Source organism: Mus musculus, chromosome 15 (genome assembly GCF_000001635.26).
Source record: "Mus musculus strain C57BL/6J chromosome 15, GRCm38.p6 C57BL/6J".
In the NCBI taxonomy this organism is placed as follows: Eukaryota; Metazoa; Chordata; class Mammalia; order Rodentia; family Muridae; genus Mus; species Mus musculus.
Genome location: NC_000081.6, coordinates 21,103,625 through 21,120,233, shown reverse-complemented (window position 1 = coordinate 21,120,233; position 16,609 = coordinate 21,103,625). Strand labels below are relative to the sequence as shown.

General features: G+C 37.6%; 1 protein-coding gene and 1 non-coding gene across 12 annotated transcripts in view; both read right to left on the bottom strand.

Moving 5' to 3' along the window:
- The window catches only part of Cdh12 (cadherin 12), a 1,149,544-nt gene that overhangs the window by 478,188 nt on the left and 654,747 nt on the right, over window positions 1-16,609 (bottom strand). For 7 of the 11 annotated variants that reach the window (XM_011245344.3, XM_011245342.3, XM_011245345.3 and 4 more), the window contains one exon: window positions 8,755-8,900. The exons of 1 other annotated variant lie outside the window; for it this stretch is intronic. The gene's annotated coding sequence lies outside the window, so the exon portion shown is untranslated. Of the gene's footprint in view, window positions 1-8,754; window positions 8,901-9,858; window positions 10,577-16,609 lie in introns of those variants that run through there. 3 more of the 11 variants (XM_017316547.2, XM_011245347.3, NM_001008420.2) reach the window with 3 other exon arrangements.
- Window positions 5,759-5,865, bottom strand: Gm25101. Its single transcript, XR_003951717.1, has one exon. It is a non-coding gene; the product is annotated as a U6 spliceosomal RNA (small nuclear RNA).

The window sequence follows — 16,609 nt, the reverse complement described above, 5'->3', positions numbered from 1 at the left end:
CCATTGATGTTCCCATGCTCAGTGCAATGGTTGGCTGTAAGCATGAGCATCCACATCTGTATGGGTCAGGCTCTAGTAAAGCCTCTCAGGAGACAGCTATATCAGGCTCCAGTGTACACAAAGAGGGACCCAAGACTCCAGATGCATAAGTAGCAGAAGATTGCTTTATCTGGCATCAGTGGGAGGAGAGGCCCTTGGTCTTGTGGTGGTTCAATGACAGTTTAGGGGAATGCTAATGCAATGAGGTGGGAGTGGGTGGGTGGGGAGAACCCTCACAGAATCACTGGGGAGGAGGGATGTAATAGGGGGTTTGTGGAGAGGAATCAGGGAATGGGAATGGCATTTGAAATGTAAATAAATAAAATAATCATTAAAAATATTAAAAAATGTACACTCCTCCATTGTTGGTGGGATTGCAAACTGGTACAACTACTATGGAAATCAATCTGGAGGTTCTTCAGAAAATTAGAAATAGATCTATCTGAAGACCCAGCAGTAGTGCTCTTGAGAATATACCCAAAAGATGCCCCACCATGTCATATGGGTACATGTTCCACTATGTTCATAGTGGCCTTGTTTGTGATAGGCAGAACCTGGAAACAACCCAAATGACCCATGACAGAACAATGGATACAGAAAATGTGGTTCATTTACACAAAGTAATACTATTCAGCTATTAAAATTAAGGACATTCTGACTTTTATAGGCAAATAGATGGAACTAGCATATATCATCCTGAATGATGTAATTCAGACCCAAAAGAAAATGCATGGCGTGTACTCACTAATAAGTGGATGTTAAAAAAAAAAGTACAGAATACCCAAGATACAGTCCATAGAACTCAAAAAGTTCAACAAGCTGAAGGGCCCAAATGAGGATGCCTCAGTCCCACTTGGGAGAGAGAAGAAAGCAATCACAAGGGGGAGAGAGGGAGGGGCCTGGGAGGGAAAGTGGATGGGCAAGGGAATCTGATCTGGTATTGGGTGGGAGGAAAGGACTGAAGCCCCTATGGGCCAGCAGAAAGAATGAAAACAGGCAACCTCAGGAGGTAGAAAGTTGGAGGAACCCTCCAGAATGTACCAGAGACCTAAAAGTTGAGAGACGCACAGGGAGGGACTTTAGATGTAGTGAGCCCACCTCCAGCAGATAGTCAGGGCATCAAGTGAGGGATGGGGTTGCCATCCCATAGTCAAAACTCTGACTCATAATTGTTCCTTTCTGAAAGAACTGCAGGGATGGAAATGGAGAGGGGTCTGAGGAAAGGAAGGTCCAGTGACAGACCCAAAGTTGGATCCAGCTCAGGGCAATGCCCCAGGGCCTGACACTATTACTGAGGTTATGGAGTGCTCACAAAAAGGGACCTATCATGACTTTCCTCTGAAAGACCCAACAAGCAGCTGAAAGAGTCAGATGCAGATATTTGTGCCCAACCAATGTACAGAAGCAGCTGACTCCTGTTGTTTGATTAGGGAAAGCTGAAAGAAGGAGAGTGATCCTGTGGCGGACCAGCAGTCTCAATTAAACTGTACCCCCAAGTTCTCTCAAACACTGGACCACCAAACAGGCAGCATATACCAGCTGATATAAAGCCTCACATTTACATCACATGACTGTGGTATCTACGTTCAGTCAGAGAAGATGCACCTAACCCTTAAGAGACTGGAGATCACAGGGAGTTTGGAGGTCTGGTGGGGTGAGCTGTGGGGGATGGGGACATCCTAGTGGAGACAGGAGGGGTGGGGAGGAGATATGGGATGTGGAACATCAGAGGGTGGACCAGGAGGGGAATAAAATCTGGAGTTTAAAATAAATAAATAATATATTAAAAAATAGAAAAAATAACAATTCCAAATACAAACTAGACTCTTCTAGGCATTGGCACTGCATCTGCAGTCAAGAGTATGTCCTGTTCTTCATAAAGCAAATGGTTCCAAGGGAGGGACCATTAACCTACAGAATTTAGTAAATGTGAGCTAAAACTTAAGACACAAAGAGAATGTCACAACTTACATGGAATGATAAGAAAACTTTGGAGAAGATATAAGCTCACATATGTAATTTCAGAGAAAAAGATGGCAGCAAGAAAGAAGCACATAGAAGCTTTACATCACTTCACTGGTTTTTTGGGTTCACAGTTCCTCATCACTTCTCTATGATGAGGGCAGTTGCTTTCTAAACCTAAATCAGCGGCCTTGGAATGTCGGACAAGTCACATGATCGTCACAGGAAAGGCTTTACCTGCAACTACCATAAAGTGAAGAGAGGCCTTTAGAAGTGCAAGATCTTGGATGGGCAAGATGGCTTAGCTAATAAACGTTCTTGGGAAGCTGAGAAAGCTAAGGACCCAAGATTGGTCCCTGGAGCATCCATGGTAAATGAGAGAATGACTTTATGCAAGTCTTTTTTTAACCACCATAACTACCCTGTGACACGTGAATACTCATACAAACATGCATAAGTACATGTGAGCACTTATATATACACACACATGCAAACACAGCTAAATTAATGTAATAAAAATTTAAAACAAAGAAATACATTATCAAAAGTCATGATACAGAAATCCTAAAAAGAGTGACATTTCATGCCCTCTTGTATTTTGGAGGTGCTTATGATGAAGGCAGAAATCATCATTTCTATATCATCATATCTGGGGGATAATTATAATCTTAGTCACTAGGGCTACATCTCTATGTACACTGATTTTATCATGTTTCTAAACTTCGCTTCTAGATTTTTTTCCTCAACCTACTAATTATTAGAACTGTAAGGAGACTCAAGAATCTACTGCTGTAAGTCAGTATATGTTCGTACACAGAGAATTATAAGGATATGTGGATTGTAGTTTGGAAAAAAAAAACAATGGATTGCATTGCTGAAAATTCTTTTCTATGAAAGTTTTGTGTAGATTGGCAAGCACATAGAATCCAGCAAAGAATATCTTGGTCAGAATCTACAATGAGAATAATCGAATCCTATATCAAGATGAATGTGCTTGTAGATAATAGATTCTACTTTAACTATACTTTTCCAATAGAGTCAATCTATATTCATTATAAGGATAGCCAGAAGAATCATTCAATATGAATGCTTCTGATCTGAACAAGGACTCATTCTGAACAAGCATTCAGCCTTACAGGCTTTTGAACATATTCTATGCTAATGCTTGATTGTACAGAGATGAGTAGCTAGATATCCATGCATTTTGACAATGCGTTTGAACAATCCTTGCTATATTTTCTTACCCTGTAGTCCAGTCAGGTGTGGAATAACAACAGTCCATAAGGGATTATATGGTTTAACACTTTAACTTCTTTCAGTGCTCCAAAAAGAGTCAAAATAAAGGATTCAACTGCTATTTTAGACCTTTGTCCAAAAGAGTAAGTTGTCTCTAAATTGACTCCCAGATCACACTCCTTTATGACTCATTCACTCACCAGTGGAAATCCAATGCAAGAAATTGTATTCTCCTAAAACGCAAAGGTTCTTCTGTAAATACGGTGTAAAGAACCAGATTGTGGAGATTGTGTGCACATTTTCTATTACTGCCAGAAGGACGGAACAATAATCGCTCCTAGATAAGTCAAGTGAAAGATGATAGCAACATTTCTCCCTCACAGTAATATTTTCAGAATACTTGACAGAAAATGAGTGAGTTAGACAAATCATCTTCTTTTTGTGTCACAACAAATCTATAGGAGAGATTCTATAATTCTAAGGACCATCAGAACAGCCTTTAGCTACTTTAACTGATTTGTCCAAGGACAGAGAGCAAGTGCATATCCATTGTAGGGTCAGGATTTCACCCAAGTTACATGCCGAACATGTGTCTATGGTGCTGTATCATCCTATCCTACCTATTAGATAGCAGGATGATAGTTATGGAAGTTACTAAGTCAATTCAAAAAGGTTTATCTACCTTGAATTGGTGAACTTATACCACCGATCAAAAATAAGAAAATGTGATAATTTGGAAAGTGTCTCAGTATTTTTTGGCATGTCTAGCTTAACATATATGACCCCAGACTTACTATCCCTCCTCAAGGACACACACTTTTCTTCTTGCATTAGCCTTTACAGTAAACCAGAAATTCTATCTCTTTCAAGTGTTTAAGATGATCTTTTTTCCTTAACTATTGTATACATGCATCTTATATATCATTTCTCCAGGCTGCCATCATTGTGGTTCTCCAGTTTAGCTCAAACCCATCACATCATAAACACAACAAAGCAATTTCTCTGTAAAGTCAATACTTCAGATATGTTGTATTTCCCCTGAGAGCATCTTTTGTCTCGAGGTTTTCATGCAAGGCCAAGGTAGTCAGTAACCACTCTTGGAATGACTGTGACATCAGTCACATTCACTTCTGCTCTCAAATGCAAAGGCCACCGGATTTCCTGGAAGTACCCAAGCTTTCTACATGCTTCTACCACCTGATTTTTGTGCAAAACAAGTCTCCACTGACAATACTCACACTTTAGCATTAATAAAAGTTAATAGCTTTATACATTAATTTTCAGTCCACTTACACAAATGTAGGATGGGTCATTTATTAGCTAATAAAACCAAGATAATTAAAATCCTGCTTGTTGGTATAGATTCTCTCTCTCTCTCTCTCTCTCTCTCTCTCTCTCTCTCTCTCTCTCTCTGTGTGTGTGTGTATGTGTTATATACACATATATTCCCAATTGTGTGTCTAAATGTTTTTGGAACTTGTGAAATAACTAGTACAATCTATCACTTTTTAAAAATTTCTTGTGCATTTGGGTTGTCTTAGTATATTGTATGAATACCATATTAGTGAAGGCCGGAGGAAAGAATGGAATCCACTAGAACGTGAGTTATAGATGTTTGTGAGCCATTTGTCACAGATGCTGGTTAATAAATCTGGCTTTTGTTTGTTTATTTGCTTCTTTGTTTGTTTTGCAAGAGTAGTTGCTGCTTTTGAGCCATGGTTCCAGGCTCTATACCCTAAATATCAGTTTTCAATGAAAATTGGAACAAAGATATTACCAAATGTTTTAGTCATACAATCTAACTTGCAGTTATCATTTAGCACAATCTTGGGTTTAGCAGTGAATCATATTAACTTTTCCATACTAATATTAATTTTATTTCACCTCTCCCTCCTCATCATAAGGTGGTATGTATCTTTTGTATTGAAATATAGGTATTGTTGAAATATAGATGTTATTTCTTTTTTTTTTTCTAGGTTTTTCAGTACAACTCACTCATATATTTTGTTCTACACTGTGCATTTCTCATTTTCTCTTTTTCAGTGCAACTCATTAACATCCTGTTTTTTTTCCATTTTTTATTAGGTATTTAGCTCAGTTACATTTCCAATGCTATACCAAAAGTCCCCCATACCCACCCACCCCCACTCCCCTACCCACCCACTCCCCCTTTTTGGCCCTGGCGTTCCCCTGTACTGGGGCATACAAAGTTTACGTGTCCAATGGGCCTCTCTTTCCAGTGATGGCCGATTAGGCCATCTTTTGTTACATATGTAGCTAGAGTCAAGAGCTCCGGGGTACTGGTTAGTTCATAATGTTGTTCCACCTATAGGGTTGCAGATCCCTTTAGCTCCTTGAGTTCTTTCTCTAGCTCCTCCATTGGGAGCCCTGTGATCCATCCATTAGCTGACTGTGAGCATCCACTTCTGTGTTTGCTAGGCCCCGGCATAGTCTCACAAGAGATAGCTACATCTGAGTCCTTTCAATAAAATCTTGCTAGGGTATGCAATGGTGTCAGCGTAAAAATATGGAATGCTTCACGAATTTGCGTGTCATCCTTGCGCAGGGGCCATGCTAATCTTCTCTGTATCGTTCCAATTTTAGTATATGTGCTACCGAAGCGAGCACATAGATGTTATTTCTTCATATGAGAATGTTTAAAAAGTTTATAAACAGCAAGTAAACTTTGTTAAATTTAACTCTATTTGCTGTTATTCTTGCTTGATTTGCCTTCTCAAACTCATTTCCAATTAATATATCTATATTGTTCAATAATGTAGTTTTCTTTGGCCTGAGTATGAAGTCCTCTGATCATCTTTTTAATCTCAGTTTCCTAAAAGTGGCTTTGGATTTAGATGAGTGAGTGAGTGAGTGTGTGTGTGTGTGTGTGGTTGTCGTTGTGTATGTATATGTGTGAAGGTATGTAAGAGAGAGAAAAGAGTTTGTGAGTGTGAGTATGTATATGTGTGAGGGTGTGTAAAAGAGAGGAGAGAGAGAGAGAGAGAGAGAGAGAGAGAGAGAGAGTTAGGATTTGAAACTAGGGACTCACACATCCTAGGCAAATGATCTACCACTAAGATATAGTACAAGTCTAAATTTCATGAAGATTCAACAACTGTCACTTTTAGAAAGCGCTATGAATATGGCCTATAAAATACTTATTTTCTGATATAGATGGAATAAATTGCAATCAAATGAGTGAAAGTTGAGAATCCTAAAGTTCATAGATGTGTATGTCAAAGGTGGCCATAATATAGTAAGAGAAAAGTAAAACATAATTGTGGCCTAAAATAAATAGTTCCTAGCTTTCCTTTGAATTATGTTACATTTTGTCTGTCTGTCTGTCTCTCTGTCTGTCTCTCTCCCTCTGTGTGTGTTCATGCTACAGTGCACATGTGGAGTTATAAGAAAATTTGCAGGAACCTTTTCTCTCATTAAACATTTTGGGCCATGGGAGTGAAGCTGAGTCCCTCAGCCTTGGTGACAAACACTTTTATCTGCTGAGTCATCTTGAGGACGTGAGCTACTAATGTGCAATGGCTCACAAGAGAGTCTCCATTCCCTCAGATGTTTCCATAATGAAAATAAGAAAATAACAATAGCAATATTAAAAATCCTTTGGAAATACTCTGTGTGAGTTGGGACTTTAGTTGTTTAGATGTTTACATGTAAATACATTAGGACACAGAGTGTCTATCATTTGATGGCCATACACTTCATTGATCACAATGTCCAACATAACTTCATTGAGTTTGAATCTAGCATGAGTTTAAACTGAGTACATGGACTATAGACCTGATGCTAGCAACAAAAAGATGATTTCATATCAAATATGCCTGTGCTTTTTATCTCTTTACCTAGTTTGCTTAAAAAAAAAGATGGAAAGAAACTAAGTTGCCCTGCATAGTCAGTACTAGGAACACAGATTTCCAGAGTTATCTGTAAGTATTGGAGAAGCCACCCTCTCCCAATGAAGAGATAGACATCACAGTACAATAGAAATAGCAAAGATTTTCAGGCTTTGACTGAAAACACAACTAGCAAGAACATAAGCCTAAAGAACTTCTACAAGCATTGTGTCCCTGTGTAGAAACCAATAGCACCAGCATTGACCTTAATAGCTCCAATGGGGATTGCAGAAAGATAGTGAATTAATACAGTGTTGTGATATTTTATAAGACTTTCCAGCTCAAAATACCCATGGGAGGAAACTGGAGTCAACATCTGGGAAATGTAAGTGCTCGCTTTAAAGACACATCTGGGGTACCATGATAAATCATATACAAAAGGCAAGTAGACATATCATTTGCACTTTAATGTTTCAGGTTAGTTATTATAACTAAGCATGCAAACTACTGCAACAGAATCAAACTGTATTTTAAATAGTGTATTTAATTAGTTTAAAATAATTTTATAATAAGGGACCCACACAATAATAAGGTACATAGACTCTTTTCTCTTATTTCCAGTGTGATAGTCAATATATCCTCTGTGAATTTGGTGAACAGAGTGATTCCCATTATTATATTTACCATAGTCTGCAAACAATACATCAGGGTGTTTTGATTTGTATAAATTGAAGGAGAAAGGAGAAAGTTTACCTAATTAAATTAACTTTGGGAAAAGTTTTACCATGATCTTTCTAGATACTTTCCACAAATAGAAGAGAAGGGATTCAGAAGAAATAAGATGGACTATTTTCTTGAAAGTGGGTGGATAATTGCCCTAAACTGTGTGTGACCCGTTAACCTAGCCTCAATTAACTATAGGTGGATTGCAAAATTAACTTCAGAAATGATATACCTAAAAGTCAAGATTCAACATAATACCTTGATTTACCTTCCTAAAAGCAAACATTTCAGAAAGCAATATTTTCTTTCTTTTCAAAACCTATCTCATAAGCGAATTCCATCTATCTTATATAGGGACTACACATTATGTCAATAGAATAATTAATGTTCTAGCTCATTTCTCTGAAAAACATTTGCTAGACCCTATATTAAAGTTCATCTCTTAAATGTACACTTTTAAACTCTCAGAGACTTAGTCTCACATCCTTATATCTAAAGGCAGCTCAGGGACATACTAGAGACCTGACCAAGATCTCAGAAATTATTTGCAAATTTCTTTGCCCCCAATTAAACTTAGAAGGTTTTAAGAATCCAATTTTATCCCTGACATCGTGGAATAACTTCAAACAAATTCAAGTTACCTTGACATCCTGCAGGTTTTTAATCGGGTATTACAGAAGCAAAAATGAAGTCATCTCCCCCTCACCCCGTATATCCCTTTATTTTTCTTTTGTGAAATGCAGAACTATCAGATTTGATAAGGACTCCTCTGAAATGCCATTATCTCCAAATTCAGTCTCCCATCCAGGACACTTGCTTGTAAAACTAAGCCTTCCCCTGCTTTAGATAGCCACTTACTGCAGTGCAGAATGTCAGGGCAGACAGTAAGAACTTTCCCGTGCAGAGATTCCGCGCGATGCAGCCAGTCAGGCGCAGCAGCACTTACCTTAATTGAAATACTCTCGGTGATCAAGTGAGAAATCCTTCAGATCAACCATAAACGGGTGAGGAGATCGAAGTTTTCAATCAACACCCACAGAGGGGCAGCGTGCTCTTCTCCTTTGCCTGTGTTTATGCCAAGCTCCTCGCTGTCTGAAGGGAGAAAAAGGATCAGCTGAAATCCTTGGAGATTTCTCAGTGAGTAAATTAGGACTGAGCGATGTTTTCTAGCGGGAGTTTCTCCGTGAACCTGTACTGTTTTCAGTCTCCCTAACTGCTGTGATGGACGCCTGTCATGTCCCTGGAGCCAGGCGGTATTCATTGACCTGATTAGCAAGCAATGCTCCCCCTGCGTGCAGGCAAAGCATGCGGAGAGGTTGTGGGTCTCCTGGGAATCAGAAAAGGAAGCAAGCCCACTTGGGAAACTGGTCTTTCCCAGCCTGATGGATAAACTACAACTATGACTATAATTTATAGGCTGATTAGAAACAGTGTTAGCCATTGCGGGGCTTCAGCAAATCTGCTTTCTCCAGCGGATGTTGGAAGATGCATTCGTGTTAGATATAAGGTGCGGCGAGACAATTACTAGACTGATCGGGCTGATTTGTAAGCCAAGCCTAAACCTGAAACATGTTTAAAGCATCGTGATAAAAGAGATCGCTGCATTTGCCTTTGCCCCTAGCTTGCTGCATATATCAACCTTTGTCTAACTAAAATGACTTTAAAGGTTTATTACAGCCCTCCAGAGGGCAACTCTCTGACTTGTAAAAAGACAGGATTCACACTAAACAAGCCTATCTGGCAGTTTCGTGCAGACACAAGCTTACAAACCAATGCATGTAAGACAGAGATCTGCTCCGGTACCTTTTTTTTCAAATAGCATTTGAAATGAGTATCACACTTAACAAAAACAAAACAAAACAAAACAAAACAAAACAAAACAAAAAGATTCATGTGGTTACCCAAAGTAACGTAAGAGTCCATCACACCTAACAGAGACATCATTTCTATTAAATGCTGATGAGAAGAAAGAAACAGCAAGAAAGGTATTTCTATCCAAGGGAATAAGTATGAAGCAATTGTTTAAATGTAGTGAGGTATTATTCCATACCTGCTGATCCTCTTCCTCCACTATCCCCCCTTTCTCCCACTTCTCAGTATCCTCCACTCTCCCACATCCAAAGTTACTAGGTCCCAGGAGAGATCTAAGGCTCTGGAAAAGGTCACAGAACTGACTGTGGAAGCCTCAAATGGTTAATTCTTGACAGCTCTCACTTTTGCAGGAGAAAATTATGCAAATAACATAAAAAGAACAGATGAAAAAAGTCATTTGCATGTCTTGAGGGTGAGAAAATTCTCATTGCCAGAAAGGAAACTGACGACTGTCCTCTCACAATAATACTGTGTGACATATTCAGCCTGCCTTCTCCATGTAGGTCGCAACTGGGACATATGGCATCCCTTTGTGCGTGTGTGTGTGTGTGTGTGTGTGTGTGTGTGTGTGAGAGAGAGAGAGAGAGAGAGAGAGAGAGAGAGAGAGAGAGCACTCTCCTTTTGTATTACAGTAATAGTACTCACATTTAGTTTCGAAAACTACCAAACCCATTTAACAAAATGTCCCAAATAAACACAATAGGGAATCTGTTTGCCTTGTACACACCAAGTAAACTTTCCTTTTTGATCTCTCTCATTAATAGACTAACACTGTGGTGGTGAAACTTCTTGCTGAAAGAAAACTCAAGGCTGTAACTGAACTGCTGTGGCTAGGGCTGGGTCCCTTTGGGAGGAAACAAGATTTCTAGGGAGAGGCCCCAGAAGGAGGGGGTTCCTCCAGTCTCCTGTGAAGAGGTCTGGTGCTCCCTCAACTGGTGGAGGATGAGAGCTGAAGGTGAAAAAAAAAAAAAAAAGCTTGATCGATTCACTTCAGAAAGCAGCAACTTTTGCTACTCTTAAGCAGGAAGCGCATTATCCAATTATAGCCAGGCAGTGGGGAGCTCCAGCAGAAAAGAGGCCCCTTAAATCGAAACTAATGCGTCCAGCTCATAAATAGCAAACAGGAACAGGGCTGCTAATTTCTTCACAGCGCTCCAGACTGGCTTTAACGGGGCACTTACAAGTGATAGCATGATTACGTTGTTTCAGGGCTCTGATGTGTAGTGTAAGTTGTTCCTGCAGTTACAGCGCTCTCAAAACTGTATCGTTCCCAGTCCCATTCTGTGAGCCTTCAATTAAATGGTGCAGAGGCCCTTGGTCCTGTAAAAGCTTCATGCCCCAGTGTTGGGGAATGCAGGGTCGGTGAGATGGGAGTGGGTGGGTGAGTAGGGGAACACCCTCATAGAAGCATGGGAAGAGGGAGGGCATAGGGGATTTATGGAGGGGAAACCGGGAAAGGGGATAACATCTGAAATGTAAATTAATAAAATATTCAATAAAGCTATGATCAGAGGGGAAAACAAAACTTTTAAAAGACTTAACAGTGTTCTAATTTTCCCAAACCCTGTCTGCCAGCAAGTATCATTAAAAAGGTTACGCAGGTGTATAGTAAGGAACTGCCATTGTGCCGGCGAAGATGGTTTGGCTGAATATTCTAACATCCCTGATCCATGGACACGCCAAGACATTCCATTCCCAAAGTAAGACCTTTTGCTAACCCGTCCCTACAGACAGTGGGTCTTTGGTATATGTGACTCTGTGCCTGACCTCTGAAAGATTTTATGAGAAAAACTACACCATGGGGAGAGTGTGAAGAGTCTTGAGCCGTGTGGAAGCATTAGTTCCTGCTACACATCCAATACTTGCCTGTTCCCTGGACTCTGAATAAACTTCAGCTGTGGCTTAAAGCTTTTGTGTATGGCATATGAAGCCTTACACTGTTATCCACACTATACTATCTTTTAATTGCCTTTAAACATGTCATATATCCATTGAGTATTTTAGTGGCCAGAGAACAACTTTTAGAAGTCATTTCTTTCCTTCCATCATGTGGGTTCTGGAAATCTAAGTTAGATGGTCATACTTGGTCACAAACACCTTTACCAGCGAGCCATTTTGCGGGGTTTCTCTTAATTATGTTGTTAATTCAAGCTCAGAAAATATAAACAAACTGAACAGTGTCAAAGAGTCAGTTCACAGAAAATATAGAACTAGAAAAAATAACTATCTATAAAAATTGAATGGGTTTGATAAAATTTCCAGTTTAGAAAACAAGGGTAAATATATGCTTTGGGATCAGGAAGTTACTTTGGCATTTTTTTGCTTTAGGTTTTATAACTGAATAAACATTTCATTGCAATAGGTTGTTTTTACTATATTAGGATACGTTATTACAAAATAAAATTTAAAAAAATAAACTAGCCTAAAAGTAAACTCAACCTCAAGTTTTCAAAAATATTGTTTTGTTTTTAATTCAGTAGCATATAGCATATTTTGGCAAACAAACAAACAAACAAGCAAACCACCTAAGGCTCAGGTAACATCCCAGGGGAGGAAACAGAATAACAGCGTCCAGAATAAGGGCCAGAGAAAGAGTGAAATCGTGTCTTCAAGACATGATGGGGGAAGCCATATCAAGCAAATATCAAGTATATGGCTGCCTGAACAAGACCTGAAGAACACCAACAGACATGCCAATGTATGTGGATGAATCTCACAGGGCACTACCTCTAGATGGAGAATTCTATGGCATTAAACACTGTAGAGAGAGGTAGAATTAACCTTTTCCAGGGATAAGCCTTCAAATTGGTTAATCGGTTATCCAATATTAAGTGGTCAGCCCTAAAAAGAATAGATACAAGCAACACAAAATGGACTGAGAAGAGTGTATGTGTGCGATTGTGTGTGTTTGTGAATAAATCCGTATATTTAAAAATAATAATTAAGTAATGAAAAGCCATGATCTGCAGAGCAGTAGGAGAGAGACTGGAAGGAACTGTGGGGCAGAGGATGAAGAAGTGTATTGATACTCTTACAGAAAAACAGTAAAGAACTAAAAGGCATTATCATTTTCTTGACTCATTCAAATAATCACGTGTAGTCATTACTTTTAATAGAAAAGTATTTCAAGCATGTCTCCTCCTTTGTGTATTAACTAGTTGGAATTTAGGATGATGTATGCTATTCAACCTCCCCAAAATGCAAATGCAGTAGCAAATATCCAAAGTGATGCAGAGCACAAAATTAATTTCTAGATTGTTTAAGCTGCATCTAGAAGTTTTTCTTAAAACCATTTCATCTTTTCTTTGGAAATACTAGACATATTCATAAGAATTTGGAGAAATGTTGTGACCACAGTTTTTAAATATGTCTGATAAAAACATTCTGTCTACAATGAAATGATCACTCAAATTAATTCAGTCTTTAAACTTTGCCAGTAAGTTTCTGTACCCATTATCACATTTTATTCTTACAGGAATCTCATGAAATACGTTGCCTTTAATATTTTTTATCATATCTCCATGACAGGAAAATGAGAAATAAAAAGGGCAACTACTTGTCCTTTGGACTTTGGTATTTGATGAGAGACCCAATGGTCTCCATTTCAGAGAAGTGTTATTGCTTCCCACTGTCTACTAAATACAGTCATCTGAATCATGCTGGAAGAAAAGCGGCATCAGTTAGGTATATACGTCCAGCTACAATTTTTTCCACTTATGTAGGTTTGTCCCCAAAAGTATATTCAATGACCATCATTTAATGAAAGGAAAATTACCCTGAGCCAATGGGTAAGTTAACATTTGATGTGTTCTGGGATTTTTCTTAGATTTCTAATGTGTGTTGTTTGACATTGGCTATTTCTTTTCTTTCTTTCTTTTTTTTTTTTTTTTTACTTTTTCCAAAAATATTTATTTATTTATTTATTTATTTATTTATATGAGTACTCTGTAGCTGTCATCAGACACTCCAGAAGAGGGAGTCAGATCTCATTACAGATATTTGTGAGCCACAATGTAGTTTCTGGGAATTGAACTCAGGACCTCTACATGAGTAGCCAGTGCTCTTAACCACCAAGTCATCTCTCTATCCCCTGATATTGAATACTATTGTATATTTTTATTTGCATCTGCAATGATACAATAATTTTCTAAGTGTTGGTTCAAAATACATATATTAACCAAAAGTTTCCATATGACTTTATAGTCAGATGGTACTTCCTTGTAAAACTTTTTTTCTGGGTTTAATAATAGGGAGAAAATAAATTCCAGAGCAATGGTGTTGTTTTAAATATTAAAAGCAAATAAATATTGTACTAACAACGGAATCTTGTAGCTCCAGCCACAAACTAATACTATCACACATATATTCTGATTACTAACAGGTCCTTCCTCACAAGTTATACCAATTTCTCCTTCAGTCTAAATTACAGAGGCTGGCTAGCTATATTTACTAACATTTAAGGGCCATTTTTCACTTTATTGAGACTAGTTTCCCTTCTGTGCACTTGAGAAATTCAGAAACGATAAAACTGCAGCAGTGTTAAAACCACTGAGCATGCTCTCAGAAGTATTGGACTATAGGCAGAATTTCCCCACTAGCAGGCTTTATAACCTTCCGACATTTAACAAGACTACAGTTTTAACAATTTCAATGGTGAAATGAGATGAAATTAAAGTATATTATCTTTACGATTTTGAGCCAGCTCCAAAATAAATTATCTGACTAATAATTTGTGATATCCTTTCTACCGCCTGCAGAAATAATCAGGCAGTCAAGAACAAAAGGTTATACGCAAACACACAGTTTTCTCCTCTCTCTCACATTTCCATGCCTCTCACAATTTAATTGTTTCATGCTATAAATAACATAACAAGCATAGTTTGATTTCATAGCTCAAAGTAATCTATGAACCAGCCATAAGTTGTGGATTTCATGTTTTACACAAAGTAAGTGAAAAAATTAGAATTATGAGTACTTTTATCAATGTTTAAGCAGTTCTAACATTTTCCGTCAAGAGGATTTAGTTGATTTTATCTGATGCAACCAATTCTTACTTGTATTTTCCCACACTTATTGCTATGGTCAAAACAACTCTGAAGACATATTGAATAAAGTGACCAATGGTTAACTTAAAATGAAAATATATATAAAGAATACTGTGAGTGTGGTTTAAACTATCTTTTAAAATTCATACTAAAATTATAGACTACTAAATTATTAAAAGATCATTAGGAGACTGTGGCAGATAGGAAAAGTATATAGAAATCTTTCTAGACCATAGAAATTGTCAATATATTGCTTATGGAGGTTTAAGATATATGTAATTTATTACTTATGTGTATATACATTTTACTTGGATAGGATACTTGACTATACATAATGAAAACTGCCATTTCTTCCTATTCCAACATTAATAATGTGTCAAAGTAGTTAAAATGTTAATATTTTATCTTGTCCATAATAATCTATAACAATTTGAATGTCTTCATTCAACTTTTTTCTAATCTTATTTTTTATTTGCATCAATGGTTGTCTGTGTGATTAATATTTTATCATGTCCACAATAATCGAAAACAATTTACATATCTTCATTCAACTTTCTTCTTATAATTTTATTTCTTATTTTGCATTTATGTTTGTTTTGTGTGTGTGTGAGTGTGTTGTTGTGTAATTGACAAAGAAGACAAGAGGTGTCTGACCCCTGGAGCTACAGTTACAGCCAGTGGTGAGCTGCCTGCTATAGTTTGGGATCCAGACTCTGACCCTAATTTTAAAACAAACAAAAAACAAAAACAAACAAACAAAGAACTAGCAAATTATCTTACACACTGAAACCATCTCTCCAGGCCTAATCACTTCCTATTTTCTCAAGAAACCTTATGGAATAGGGAATAAAATCGCCTGCTATGTATTTGTAATGGTTTCCCAAATTGTACAAAGCATTTTACATTCAATCACAGTTTAAGACAACTTTAAAGTTAATGTCCTAGTACCTATCCAGATAATAGTTTAGTAAAATTTTATATAGGGGAATAAGTGCCATCTCAGTTTAAAATATAAGGGCTGTGAAATTCTTAATGACTTCCTTATACATATATCATTGTCCATTTGTTTTTAGCTTTTTACACCTTGTACTGAAAAATCAACCTAGCGTATCTTCAGCTTTTGATCTACAGCCAGTAATATTATAGAAAAACAAATGTGCTTCCTGTGGCTCTAACTGGACTTGGCAGACTGCGAGATTATCATACCTTGTGAAACATGATGTAGTTGATCTAGTTACAGATGGGCTATCAAATGATATATCTTATTATTATTTATTTGTTTATAAAATAAAGTGCTTTACTGAGACCTTTTGATGATGCTTTTAACTTCCACATGTGATGGCTCAACTCCACTCATATGCCCTTACTGCAATGCCCTGTTTCTTTTCCTGTCAACTGTTTCTTTTCATAATTTACACAAGTCAATGATTTGCTGCCACATCATAAGAAATATCATTTATCCACTTCAATGACATTGCTTTCCCTATTAAAATAATTTAACTCTCTCCAATTGTGTGAAGTTGCACATATCCCAAGATGCTTTGAAGAGCCTGAAAAACACTTTCACACATATCCAGTGATGACAGGACATTGCTGAAGACAACACTGATTTTGATGGCTTACTTCCCAACACTAAAACAACACAACAGAATGATACCTGGAAATCCTGCATCCTTAGCCGAGTTGTTTAGATCAGATTTAAATCAGTATCTTCCGTGGGAAATGTGTGATAAAACATGGTTGAATAACTCATAACAATAAAGAATCCCATAACAGATTCAAACATTTGAAGAGGAATCTAAAACTATGAGGAATTATTAGATATTGACTGTAAAAATGATGAAAAATGTCATGTTACTGAGATAGTTCAGTGGGTAGAAATGC